This window comes from Eretmochelys imbricata, chromosome 8 (assembly GCF_965152235.1).
Source record: "Eretmochelys imbricata isolate rEreImb1 chromosome 8, rEreImb1.hap1, whole genome shotgun sequence".
Classification (NCBI taxonomy): domain Eukaryota; kingdom Metazoa; phylum Chordata; order Testudines; family Cheloniidae; genus Eretmochelys; species Eretmochelys imbricata.
This window is the reverse complement of record NC_135579.1, coordinates 34,824,176-34,836,311: the sequence shown is the minus strand read 5'-3', so window position 1 is coordinate 34,836,311 and position 12,136 is coordinate 34,824,176. Positions and strand designations below refer to the sequence as shown.

The following is a 12,136-nucleotide window of genomic DNA, read 5'->3' as shown; positions in this document are numbered from 1 at the left end:
ATGTGTGTAACACTTAAGGTAATTTCAGTTCACTTTTTGAAGTTCACTAGATTTCAAGTTAATGGTATTCTATTAAAAGGGACGTTATATATCATTTTAAAGGTCTAAATGACAAGTTTTCTTTTTCTGAGCCCAGGAGGCAAAGATTTAAACATGCCTGTGCAGTACTTGCAGCACACATATGGTTCAAGTTCCATGAAAGTGAAACAGAGTAGAAACATATGTTTTTAAAGTTGATATTTTCCTCTCTGCCTTTGGCCAGGATAGACATCTCTGGAAGTCCTCAGGAGCAACAGCCTTCAGAAATGCTATTAACAGAAGGCACATGTATTAATGTGCTCTTTAGCCTCAGAATGTGTGTTTATGAAGCAGGCTGCTCACCCCACACAGTCTATATGGGAAGAACAAAAACTTCACCTGGGGCACATCCACCTGAGGACACGGTTTATATGCTTAAACACCAGCGTTCCTGAGTCACCGACCAGTCCCCTGCATCTGAACACAGGCCAGGAACCTACAGCAACTAGAGGCAAGTTCACCACGTGGTATGGGGCTGGGTTATCCAACGTGGTGAAACAGGCTAGAGAAGAGTGAGTATACTGAACTGCAGCTGAAGGGGCCCAGCAGGACGCTGCGTGTCTCAGAACCACAGTGAAGAGCAATGTGGGGGAAAGCAGGCAACCCCCATAAGGAACAGAAACCAGGAGCGAGGCACGCACTCACTCACATGGGGTCATCAGAATCAGGGAGTTCGCACAGCACAGCACGATCTGTGCCTGGAGACAGGCGAAGTTCACGTTGCAATACGATCGGGGCCAGGCAGGGTGCGCGGAGTACGGTATGTGGTAGGGAGGCCCCACGAGACGATCCATGCTCAGGAACGCGCAGCGCTGTACAGCGGAGGAGGCACTGTGACCGGCCCAGGGAAGCACCAATAGCAAGGCATGGGTCCACACGGCTCGCTAAGGGGGAAGGGCAGAGCGTAATACTGCGAGCCGGGGAGAGGGGGCGCGCGCCGCAAGGCACGACAATGGAGGAAACCAGGCCCGCACGAGCCAGGGCTGCAGCGCGGCGCAGGGGAGGCCTGCTGGGCGGCCTGGAGCGCGGGCGCTGTACTGTTCTCCCCCCCCCCCCCCGCCGAAGTCTCCGCTTAGCTTTCGCACGTGCGCTGCTGTCCCCAGGGGCCGACTAAAGCCCCGCTTGTGTCGCCATCAGGCCCGACACCACCAGGGACACACACCCGCCATAAGCTTCGGCCACTGAGCAGAGACTTGTCACCACCTCCCGTAGAGCCTGGCCTACCCGTTCCGGTCACCAGCGGCCCAGGCCCCCGTCGCTGCCCTCACGGTGAGAGAGAGGAGGAACAGCCAACACCAGCTCCTAACATGGCGGGGACAGCGAATCCCAGCCCCGCGCCTACCTCAGGCCCGCGATAGCGTCTCCATCCGCTGTCGCACCACCACCAACGGCTCCAGCGGGGGGGAGGTGGCTGCAGCCCGTGCGCGAGCCTCACACCTCTCGCGATACCCCCACAAACAAACACTTCTCACTGTGCTCTCGCGAGATAACGACTACCCCTCCGCGCGCGCGCACACACACACAGTTGCTTCTCCGAGATTTAGCGAATTCCCACCGTGTTGCTACCTCTGAGATGTCGCGAGGCTACCTGCCTGCGCCCGCAACTTGTTGCCGTCTCACCGAGATCTCGCGAAAGCCCTTATTCTCCCGCGCATACTGCCGCCACGCCACATCTCTTGTTCTCTTGGACAACTCTCGCGATAGTTAGTCCAGTTATCTCTTCTCGCTCTCTCTCTCCAGATCCGCGCGGGGGATGAATTGAACTAGGCGGGGGCGAGCTATGGCTCTGTGCCCGGGCCCTCCGCCCCTACCTCGGCGTGCTCCCTCACGTGTCCCCGACTGTCATCAGCATGGGCCTGTGCCCAGCCTTTCCCCGCACCTACTGTCCTCACAGGACCCAGTCACCAGCAAAGGCCTGTGCCAAGGCCCTGCCCCTCACCTCGGCCTGCTCACCTCATGGGCCTGTCACCAGGCCAGGCCTGCGCCCAACCTTTCCCCCTCCCCACCTTCCCTCATGGGTCCCTGATTGTCACCAACGTGGGCCTGCGCCCAGGTCCCCACCCCTTGGTCTGCTCTCCTCACAAGCCCCTGACTATCACGAGCACAGGCCTGCCCCAAGCCCACCCCCCTCAGGCCCCTGACTTTCACCAGCAGTAGGCCTATGCCCAGCCAGCCCTCCACATGTCAGCCTACTCCTCTCACGGGCCCCTACCCCACTAAACAGGAACAAGGCCTTTGTCCGGAAGTTAGCGGCAGTGATCGATCATACCAGGTTTATTGACACAAACCGTAGATAAGGGGGCAGTGGGGAGTTCAGTAACGTCCTGACCTGCCTAGATTTGCACTGCCCCAGCATATCACAGCACCCCCCATAGCACCCAGTGACAGCCCTGGGATTTTGAAAACTGAGGGTGTGTGAAGTTGCACAGAAGTCTGAGATGACAGAGGTCCGCTCGCTCCCTTGCCAGATGCTTAATTCCTGACCTTAGGTTAGATTATATGCAGACCACAAGGTGAGATGCCCATCAAGCTCTTGTAAGGCCATAATTAGTGGCACAGGAACATGTCCGCTCCTGCTGAGCTCCACTACTGTATGACTACCTCAGATAGGTTTTCTAAGCCATGAATCAAGCACTCAGAACTGACACTGGACTAGAAAGTGGAAACCATTCAGCACTCAGCAATGCTAGGCAACAGCACAGGACAGGAAATGAAAAAGAATACTGGCTCCAACTGAAATTGCCCAGGTACTTTAATTACCCAAACTAGAATTTGGTCAGTATAGTGATGCTAATGCGCTTCAAGTTTCTGTCCTGGCCAGTTAAGACCTGGAGTTTAGCTCCTTAGCTCAGGCTTCTTGTAACTGTTGTCAGTGCAATCATACTCTTTCACCCTGAATCTCAACTGCCTGCTTTATCGAATGAAAAAAGATGTTACTGTCCCCAAAATGTTTGAGGCAACAGGCACTCCTTGCATACTAGGTTCATTACAAACCTTTGTTGTAGATTAGGAGATCCTGGTAAAAATATAAGAACACTGACTTTTGTATGTAATCCTTTCCACTAAAGTTGTGATGCCACCTTGCAGTCACATGAAGACAGAATGGTATTGTACTTCCATTTGTGTGTGTGGAGCTGAAGGCTTGGTGACCAAAATAATTGTAGAAATTGTACTGTCACTTTCAGGTTGTGGAAATTATTTCATAATCAATACTTTTCACTCCAATTAAATTTTCAGACTGGGCAAAGTTTACAAGACTGATTTGCTTTGGTTGCTTTGCAAAGGGGAGAGATGAATTCACTCTTCAATATGGTATAGTCCAATTATACCTGAATTATGAGCTTTTGGGGGTGGGAACTGCCTCCTGTTTGAAGTCACCAGTCAGGGAAAAACTATTTTTTTTATCCATTTCAGAGCACAGAAAACAACAAGATAATTTCATTGCCTGGAACAATTTGAAAAGGGGGAGAATTAGCACTAAATCTATACTGATGTTGTTAAAGAGCTGGGAGAGTAATTATAGGAAATGCAGAATTTATAAAGTTCCAGCATTAAATCCTTAGAACACAGACACATAAATCTAACCTTAGAATATATTTAATCCATTTAACTAACTCCATTTTGTGCTACAGTACTGTAGAGTAGCAATGATAAATGATAAAGCTTTTTAGATGAGATGTAAGACAACCTGACTACTTTTGCCCATTAAATATCTGTGATAGGAAATGGCTTTTTGTTTGTAAAGCATCAACAGAAAACTTATTGAATGATAAATCCCATGACACTTTTTCCAAGCACAAAAGCAAAGGATAACCCCACTGTCCTGACTTTATTCCAGTTTGGATATTTTCTTCACATTAGACTGCCTGCACAGCAATCGATACAGTATTAAAATCCTAATGTCTTGTCCCAGCCAGCACCAAGATCAGAGTCAAACCTCAGTGGTTTCTCTAGCTTCTGTCTCTCTTCAATTGTTCCAAAGCCATGGTCAGCAGGAACACAAAGGAGATCTTATCCTACCATCTGATCCATTTCCATGTCTACTGAGGACTAATCTGGTCCTGTGGATCTGCACAGAGGGTGGTGCATAATCCTCCCTCTCCTCAGCCTTGTAAAGAGGGAAGCAGAAGGAGCTAAGAATATTGAGAGCTTCTGGGCCTGGAAGAGGATCTTGATTCACCCATCTGAGACCTTGGTCAATTATGAGAAGAAAGTGGACTAGGGAGAGCTTCACCCACCTTGATCCCTAAAGGGACAGCCAGGATGAGATCATCACTCTCGCTATCAACAAGAGCTTCCAGGGTTCTGCCCCTCACTTCAGGTAATGGCCCTCCCCAACTTTTTCTTGCTGCATGTCTGAGGTGGAGCAACCACAGGGTTGGTCTTGTGAGCTCTGTGTTCAGCTCTGACAGGATAGGAATAGTTTAAAATTGTATTATAGCAGTTTCTCAAACACCTACTGAGGTGTATAAATTGTCCATATACCACATGCTTTCTTGTGCAACTGTGTCTTTTAGGGAATAGTATAACTATTCTATATTTTTCATATGACCTGTAAAACTGTGTTAATCTATTTCAGAAGTTAGCATCTGAATAAGTGAACACAATTTTTCCAATATTAACTGCTTTGGGCAGTGAAAATTTGTGTGTATATAATTTGTAGAGTATTGATTCAAAGGTCAATTTCTAGCTGGATAAGAAAAAGTTGACAAGTGTGTTTTCAGGTGTAAAGTATTTGAATTGGGGATTTTTAATCAAATGGAACACCATTTAGTGCTATAATCCTGAAAAGCATTAAATATTGTAATTCATTTCTAAATTCCTGTCACTACCAGCACATTTTCACAATTGTTATTTCTTCTGCAGAAATTATTTTAGTTGGTTACATTTCATCCCGCCCCTTATCTCAGTTATCTGAACTTAAAAAAAAGAAATAAATTACACAACATACACTATTTTTATGTGTGTGTGTATATATATAAACAAATCAAGTACTTATAACTCAGAAGAATATATCAATAATAAAACAAAGTTATTGCAATACATGACAGGATCTGATTTCCTCGCATTATTTCAATCTACATTAGTAGGACGCCCCCCTGGTTTAGGTGGGGTTAAGTAATAAAAAGAGAACAGAAAAACGGGGGAAGAGCGTGTAGTGGAGTGTAAGGAAGTCTAACAAAGTTCTGATTTTTCCCATGACGACACTTCAATGCTTTTTTTGAAATATCAAATATCAAATTTTTTCCAAAAAAAATCTTTTTTTTTGGTGCCCCCCTGCTTTGCTGGTGCCCTATGCATGTGCTTAGTCTGCCTATAGGGTAATCCAGCCCTGCCTATGATGAGATATTAGATGAGGTGGGATCTGAGTTACTACAGAGAATTCTTTCCTGGGTGTCTGGCTGGTGGGTCTTGCCCACATGCTCAGTTTAGCTGATTGCCATATTTGTGGTCTGGAAGGAATTTTCCTCCAGGGCAAATTGGCAGAGGCCCTGGGGGGTTTTCACCTTCCTCTGCAGCGTGGGGCACGGGTCACTTGCTGGAGGATTCTTTGCACCTTGAAGTCTTTAAGCCATGATTTGAGGACTTCAGTCGCTCAGAAATAGGTTAGGGGTTTATTACAGGAGTGGGTGGGTGAGATTCTCTGGCCTGCATTGTGCAGGAGGTCAGACTAGACGATCATAATGATCCCTTCTGACCTTAAACTGAATGAGTCTATGAGGAGCGGGCTCAAGGCAGGGGGCTGAGGTGCAGAAGGGGTTCGGGGTGTGGGCTCCTGGCCAGCGCTGCTTACCTGGAGCGGCTCTGGGGTGGCAGCAGCGCGAAGACAGGCTCCCTGCCTGTCCTGGCCCCGCACCACTTCCAGAAGCAGCTGGCACCCTGTCCCTACAGCCCCTGGGAGAGGGGGAGCAGAGGGCTCCGTGCACTGTCCTCACCTGCAGGTACCTCCCCCGAAGCTTCCATTGGCCATGGTTTCCTGTTCCCAGCCAACAGGAGTTGCAGGGGGTGGTGCCTGCAAGTGAGGGCAACACACAGAGCCCTCTGCCCCCCATCCCCCAGGGGCCGCAGGGACTTGGTGCTGGCCGGTTCCAGCAGCAGTGCGGGGCCCGCGGCACCACAGGGGTGGCAATCCCGCGGGCCGAATCCGGCCCACACGCCGTAGTTTGCCCACCCCTGCAGTAGAGAATGGGTTACCAGACACCCAGCATGCACTTTCACCCCTATGAAACAGAAGGTCCTGGCACTTCATCATCCCAGGGGCATATTTTAAGGAGTCCCTGTCACCCAGGAGGAGTTGGAACTGACTTTCACACACCCACAGGGGACAACCACCTCAGAACACCCCCTCCCTCCCACAGGGAACTGCTGATCACTAACCCCAGGCAGGCAGAAGTGGTCAATGGGCTATGGTGCAGCCAAAAGGGATTTTAGGTTAAAGCACTAATTTCAACAAGATGAGCAGGCAGGGTTAAACATAAACAACTGGAATAAACCAAAAAAAAAAACCGCAAAAGCCTAGTATTTATTTTTAAATAAAATTTTAATAAAAAGGGTGAGAGGAAACCATCAATCCATGTCATCCTTCTCCCCACCTTTCATGTTTTATCTTACTAGGCTCCTACCCTGCAAACACTTCTGCACAGGAATAGTCCCATTCAAGGCCTGGGACTACTCACATGCTTACTCCCACCTCTCTAAATATGTTGGCAGTCACTCTTTAAAGCAGCAGTCGGCAACCAACGGTGCACAAGCCGATTTTTAATGGCATGCTGCTGCCTGCTGGGTCCCAGCCGCCAGCCCCGCTCAGCCCACTGCCGAACCCAGGCCAGGACCCCAGCAGGCAGCAGTGTGCTATTAAAAATCCTGCCTGCCCTGGCCTGCTCTTCTCCGCCCCCCCCCCCCCCCCCCCAGGCAGGATGAAGAAGCTTGGTCCTGCCGGCTGCTGCTGCAGGGCAGGCAAGCTGCCCTGTCCCCCGCCTCTTCCCCCAGCGTACTGCGTTCCTGCCCCTCCTCCTCTCCCTGCCTCCTCTCAGCTGATGGCCCTTGCGAGGGAGGGAGAGAAGCAGAGCGGAGCCCACTCTCGCTGCTCTGGGGAGGAGGTGGAGAAGAGGTGGGGATGGGGCCTTGGGAAAGGGGGGTGGAATCAGGACATATCCCCTCCAGCCCCCTGCCATGAGCCGCTCTGGGCAGGGGGCTGGGAGCACCCCCACAACCCCAGCCACAGCCCTGACTGTTACATCCCCCCCACATACACACCCCCCCCAGCCCCCTGCCCTGAGTCCTGCACCCCCCTCACACACCACCAGCCCCCTGCACCCCACACACCCAGTGCTCTGCCCTGACCCCTGCACCCCCCCACGACCCCAGTACTCCCCCACACATACCCAGCCCCCCCCACCCCATGCCCTGACTCTTGCACACCCCCACCCTGAGCACCAAACAGGAGCTCCTTCACCCTCCCACATTCCCACCTGTACCCCTCACACCAAATGGGAGCTGCCCACGTAAGCACTCCACACCCAAACCTCTTGCCCCAACCCTGACCCCCCTCCCTCATTCTAGCTCCTGGCCAGACCCTGCACCCCAACCTGCTCCTTCGCCCCCAGCCCTGTGCTCAGTGCAGTCCCACCCTAAGCTCAGTGCAGAGCGAGAGAGGCAGAGAATGGGCTAGAACCAGGGAGAAGGTAGGTACTCATTCTATATGGGCAGGGCCAGGATCCCAGACCGGCAGCGGGCTGCGCGGGGCCAGGAGCCGGAACCCTGGCTGGTAGGAGCCGGCAAACTGAACCCTTCACCAGCAGCAGGCTGAGCCACTCAACCCACTGCCAGTCTGGGGTCCCGGCCGCCGGCCCCACTTAGCCCACTGCTGGTCTGGGGTTCCGGCTGCCAGCCCCTTGCCAGCCAAGGTCCCAGCCGCAGGCCCCGCTCAGCCTGCTGCCAGCCTAGGTGAATGGAACCCCAGGCTGGCACCAGGCTGAGTGGGCCAGCAGCGTAAGAGCAGCATTTTAATTTAATTTTAAATGAAGCTTCTTAAACAAGTTTTTCAAAATGTTTACTTCACATACAACAATAGTTAGTTATATAATATATAGACTCAGAGAAAGAGACCTTCTAAAAAACATTAAAATGTAATACTGGCACGCGAAACCTTGAAGTGAATAATGAAGACTCTGCACACCACTTCTGAAAGGTTGCCAACCCCTGCTTTAAAGCAACAGCAACAGTTCCTCTCTTCTCTTCAGGCAACTACTGCTGCCCCCACTAGCCTCACTCTTGCAATAATCAGTCCAACCGAGAAGGCTTTTATCTGTAACTAGGAAAAAAAAACAAGTCAGCCAGTGGAGCCCTAAAGATCCATATTTCACAGGAAAAAAAGAACAGGGGTGGGGATTGTCTGCATTTTTATATTTAAAAAGAGACCATGATTGGACCAGCCTGTGCCTAATTTTCAGAAGGGTGGATTGGAGGAGGAAAAAAAAGCATTTGCAGCCCCATTTTATATTACAGTACAGCAGGGAGATGATTGTGTTCGCATCCAGTCTAGGACTAACTCTACAGAGAGTTATTCCACTCTCAAGGATGCAAAGCGCTATCAAAACCTGGCACTGACAGGCACCAGAACAGTACCAGCAGTACCAGGTAACTTTGATGGCACGTTTCTCTCCCAGCAGTGTAACACTAGCACAGGCACAGAACTGCACTGGGCAGCTGACAACTGCTGGATTAAATAAACAGACCTTCCATGCTTTGGAAAGTGTGTAAGAGAAATACCCCCAAACGGACATTCCTTTGAGTAGTGTATATCTAAACTCCCCTCACTTGGGTCTTGCCTCACTGAAAAACACTTCCTCTAGCAATCTGCTACAAGCCAGGCTGAACTAGAGGAGCATTGGTTAGCACTCCCAGGCTGGAAGTGCTGCCCCAGCAGGCACCCCATTCAAATACCAGCAAAGACTGAGTATTCTGAATATTATTGATCAAATATTCAATTTGCCCATCACTGTTTGTGGCTCACAGAGGGATTTACACCAGGAAATTTCAAGGGTTTCTCCCCACCCCACACCCTAACTGCATTAAATATTGTTTCACATCTACAGAGCTAAGCCCAAAGGAGACATTTCCTAAGAAATAAGTTAGTGAGATGAGAAGAACCGCTTTCTTCTTAAGACAGAACTGAATGTGCTTCATTGGCTGCTCCCACATTTTGTAAGGCTCATTAGATCTCTTCAGTGCCTAGGAAGAGTTACCTGTCAAGTCTTAATTTTGCAGAAAGCTCTTTGCTCCCCTGAGACTCTTGGTTTACATTGTTCCCTTATGGATGCACAAGCTGCAGACCAGTTATGATACCTTAAACAGAACAGAGAGACACAGCACATCTTGAGTGTCAGATATCTTTTAAACTAATACATATTGAACAGCTGGGGTTTGAATTGTGGAAGTACTAAGGAGGTTTCCCGAAGTGAACATTACAAAGAATTCCACTTAAACAGGATTTGTTGACCAAATATTCTTTGACCCCGTTGCCTCACTGTAATTAAATGCAATTTCCCCACATATGCTGCATAGAATAATTTACAGAAATGCACAAAGCCTTGTGTATTTCATCCATTGATCTGAAAGTCAGCTGAAGAACAAACTCAGTTTCACATCTAAAAGCACTCCTGTTCTAGTAATCAAAATTCAGTTCACAAGCCCAATTCGCAAAGGGAAGTTAATTGGCTCCATAGAATTGCTATGATGACTTTGAAATAAAACAGAAACAGAGAGATTCCAGGCAATCCTCCATGCTAAAAAAGCTAAACTGGGCCTACAGTTTGTAAAATCATAATCGTATCCTCTTTAAAGCCAACCTCTGTCATGTCTACAAGTTTCAGCATATGGCACTAGCTGGGAAAGCATGTTGAGGCTGCTGTTTCTTCGGCTAAACTGTTTTATTACCTCTTCCTCCCTGCCACCCACTAAGTAGGGTCCATGTTACCATCAGTTGCATCCTGACACCTAGACTGTAGGCTATCTGGGGGCAGGGACTGTTTTCTTTATTACTTATCTGAACAGTGCCTAGCACAAGGGGGCTTTGATCCTCGACTGAAATTCTTTGGCCCTACCATTATACAAATAAATAAAAACAACTAGGAGTCTGGTGGCACCTTAAAGACTAACAGATTTATTTGGGCATAAGCTTTTGTGAATAAAAAACCCACTTCTTCAGAAAGATTTATTTGGGCATAAGCTGTTAGTCTTTAAGGTGCCATGGGACTCCTCATTGTTTTTGTGGATACAGACTAACACAGCCACCCCTGATACCTGACAAGTTACAGTTCTAAGTTATGCATCCAGCAGGTCATTTGTACACCCAAACAAGCTCACAGTCATGGTATTTGCAAGCACAAGTTAGCCATGCCTAAATATTTAAAAAGAAAAAGTCAGGCTCCAGAAGATTAAGTGGGTTTTGTGAGAGTAAGGTATGTGTGGACAAATGTTAATTCAAGTGTATTAGCATCCAGAGAACTTAATGCATTAATATCAGTTAAGGAATGCTAAATACCACAAAAACCTGTTATCAGTCAAAATTAATAAAACTTCCCCGACACAGGATTTACAAGGTAAATGCTCTCCAAACAGTGTAACACCATCAAAGGTATAAAGTGACCCTCAATAACTGATCACCACTGAGTACAGACAAGTGCTTTAGAGCCTGATGGCACTGCCTAAGAAGCATGCTACTGGCCACAAGAAGTACTAGAAAAGTTAAAAGAAAAGGAGTACTTGTGGCACCTTAGAGACTAACCAATTTATTTGAGCATAAGCTTTCGTGAGCTACAGCTCACTTCATTGGATGCATACTGTGGAAAATACAGAAGATGTTTTTATACACACAGACCATGAAAAAATGGGTGTTTATCACTACAAAAGGTTTTCTCTCCCCCCACCCCACTCTCCTGTTAAGAACTCATTAAAAAAAACAAAACCCCATCATTAAGTCTCAGGGTAGGAACTGGTCACCATATTTTACTGATTGCCAAGCATCATATAACCAACAATATTTTTCATAAGACTACATTCTATTAGCAACATTTTTGCTAACACCAACCTCTCAGAGGAAGAAGCAAGTTTCTGCCTTTGCATGCTTGCTTTTCTTGCCCTTTTCAGATTTTCACTATCTTCCCTGAAAGAAAAGACACATGAGCATAAATATCCAAAACATTTGTTTCAGCAGCACTGACTTAAATCCATCCAGACATTTTAAAAATAAAATTAACAGACCCTGTTCCCTTGTCATCCCTATGTGCACACACAAAAATGTCTGAGTTTAGGAGCGGATCTAAGCCGGTTTACGTATTTGCAATGAATCGCCTCAAAACCAACCCTCACGCCAGCAGCTGTGACCTGTAAAAGGGTCTTGGGACTGCCCGTCTTCTGGTAAAACACTCAATGAATGAGATCAACTGAGCAGCAAGGTGCATTGGGCAGTGCAGCTTAGCAGCTAGGACACTGGCTTGGTACTCGGGAGAGTACCTGGGTTTTAGTTCCAGGCCCTGCCGCTGGCCGGCTAGGTGACCGTGGGCAGATCACCTCCCTCCCTGTGCCTTGGGCACTACTGACGGAAAGTGCTCCAGGAGAGTTCAGGATTGTTATTGCTAGGTCCAGCCCAGCAGCCCCAGGAGGCTTGCTGTGGACGAAGGGCCAGGCCCCTCACAGGCGCAGGAAGACTGCCGGGTCTCAGCTGCACGTGGGTGGCCCCCAAGGAAGCAGGGCCAGTACAGCAGGGAGCCCAACAGCAGGGAGCCCAACCTTGCCCCGCCGGAGCCAGCGCACGTGGCCGCTCACCCGGCCCGGCGTAGGAGGGCTCTGCACCCCGCTGCTCAGCCCAGCCTCGCCTTCACCCTCCACCCCACGTCCGGGGGTCACATACTGAGTTTCTCCCCCAACGGGGCGGCAGCTCCGAGCCCAGGCCGGCCGCTACCATGCCGCATAGCTTGGAAGCCCCGTGCGCTGCAGCCTTAACCAGCGCCGGCCGAGAGAGGAAAGGAAGGAGGCGGGGCCGCCAGACCGGAAG

At 49.2% G+C, this 12,136-nt stretch overlaps 1 protein-coding gene, 1 long non-coding RNA gene and 1 other non-coding gene across 6 annotated transcripts in view; all 3 read right to left on the bottom strand.

The window, feature by feature from the left end:
- The window catches only part of MATR3 (matrin 3), a 44,741-nt gene extending 43,176 nt beyond the window's left edge, over positions 1–1,565 (bottom strand). The window contains exon 1 of one of the 4 annotated variants that reach the window (XM_077824502.1): positions 1,421–1,565. The gene's annotated coding sequence lies outside the window, so the exon portion shown is untranslated. Of the gene's footprint in view, positions 1–727; positions 887–1,302 lie in introns of those variants that run through there. The other 3 variants (XM_077824505.1, XM_077824504.1, XM_077824503.1) reach the window with 3 other exon arrangements.
- Positions 1,566–8,114: 6,549 nt separating this feature from the next.
- Positions 8,115–12,134, bottom strand: LOC144268966 (uncharacterized). The gene is made up of 4 exons (XR_013346870.1): positions 11,993–12,134; positions 11,171–11,245; positions 9,327–9,426; positions 8,115–8,392 (listed from the first exon to the last, which is right to left on the bottom strand). It is a non-coding gene; the product is annotated as an uncharacterized LOC144268966 (long non-coding RNA).
- LOC144269710 (small nucleolar RNA SNORA74) lies at positions 8,604–8,802 on the bottom strand. Its single transcript, XR_013347016.1, has one exon. It is a non-coding gene; the product is annotated as a small nucleolar RNA SNORA74 (small nucleolar RNA).
- Positions 12,135–12,136: the final 2 nt, after the last annotated feature.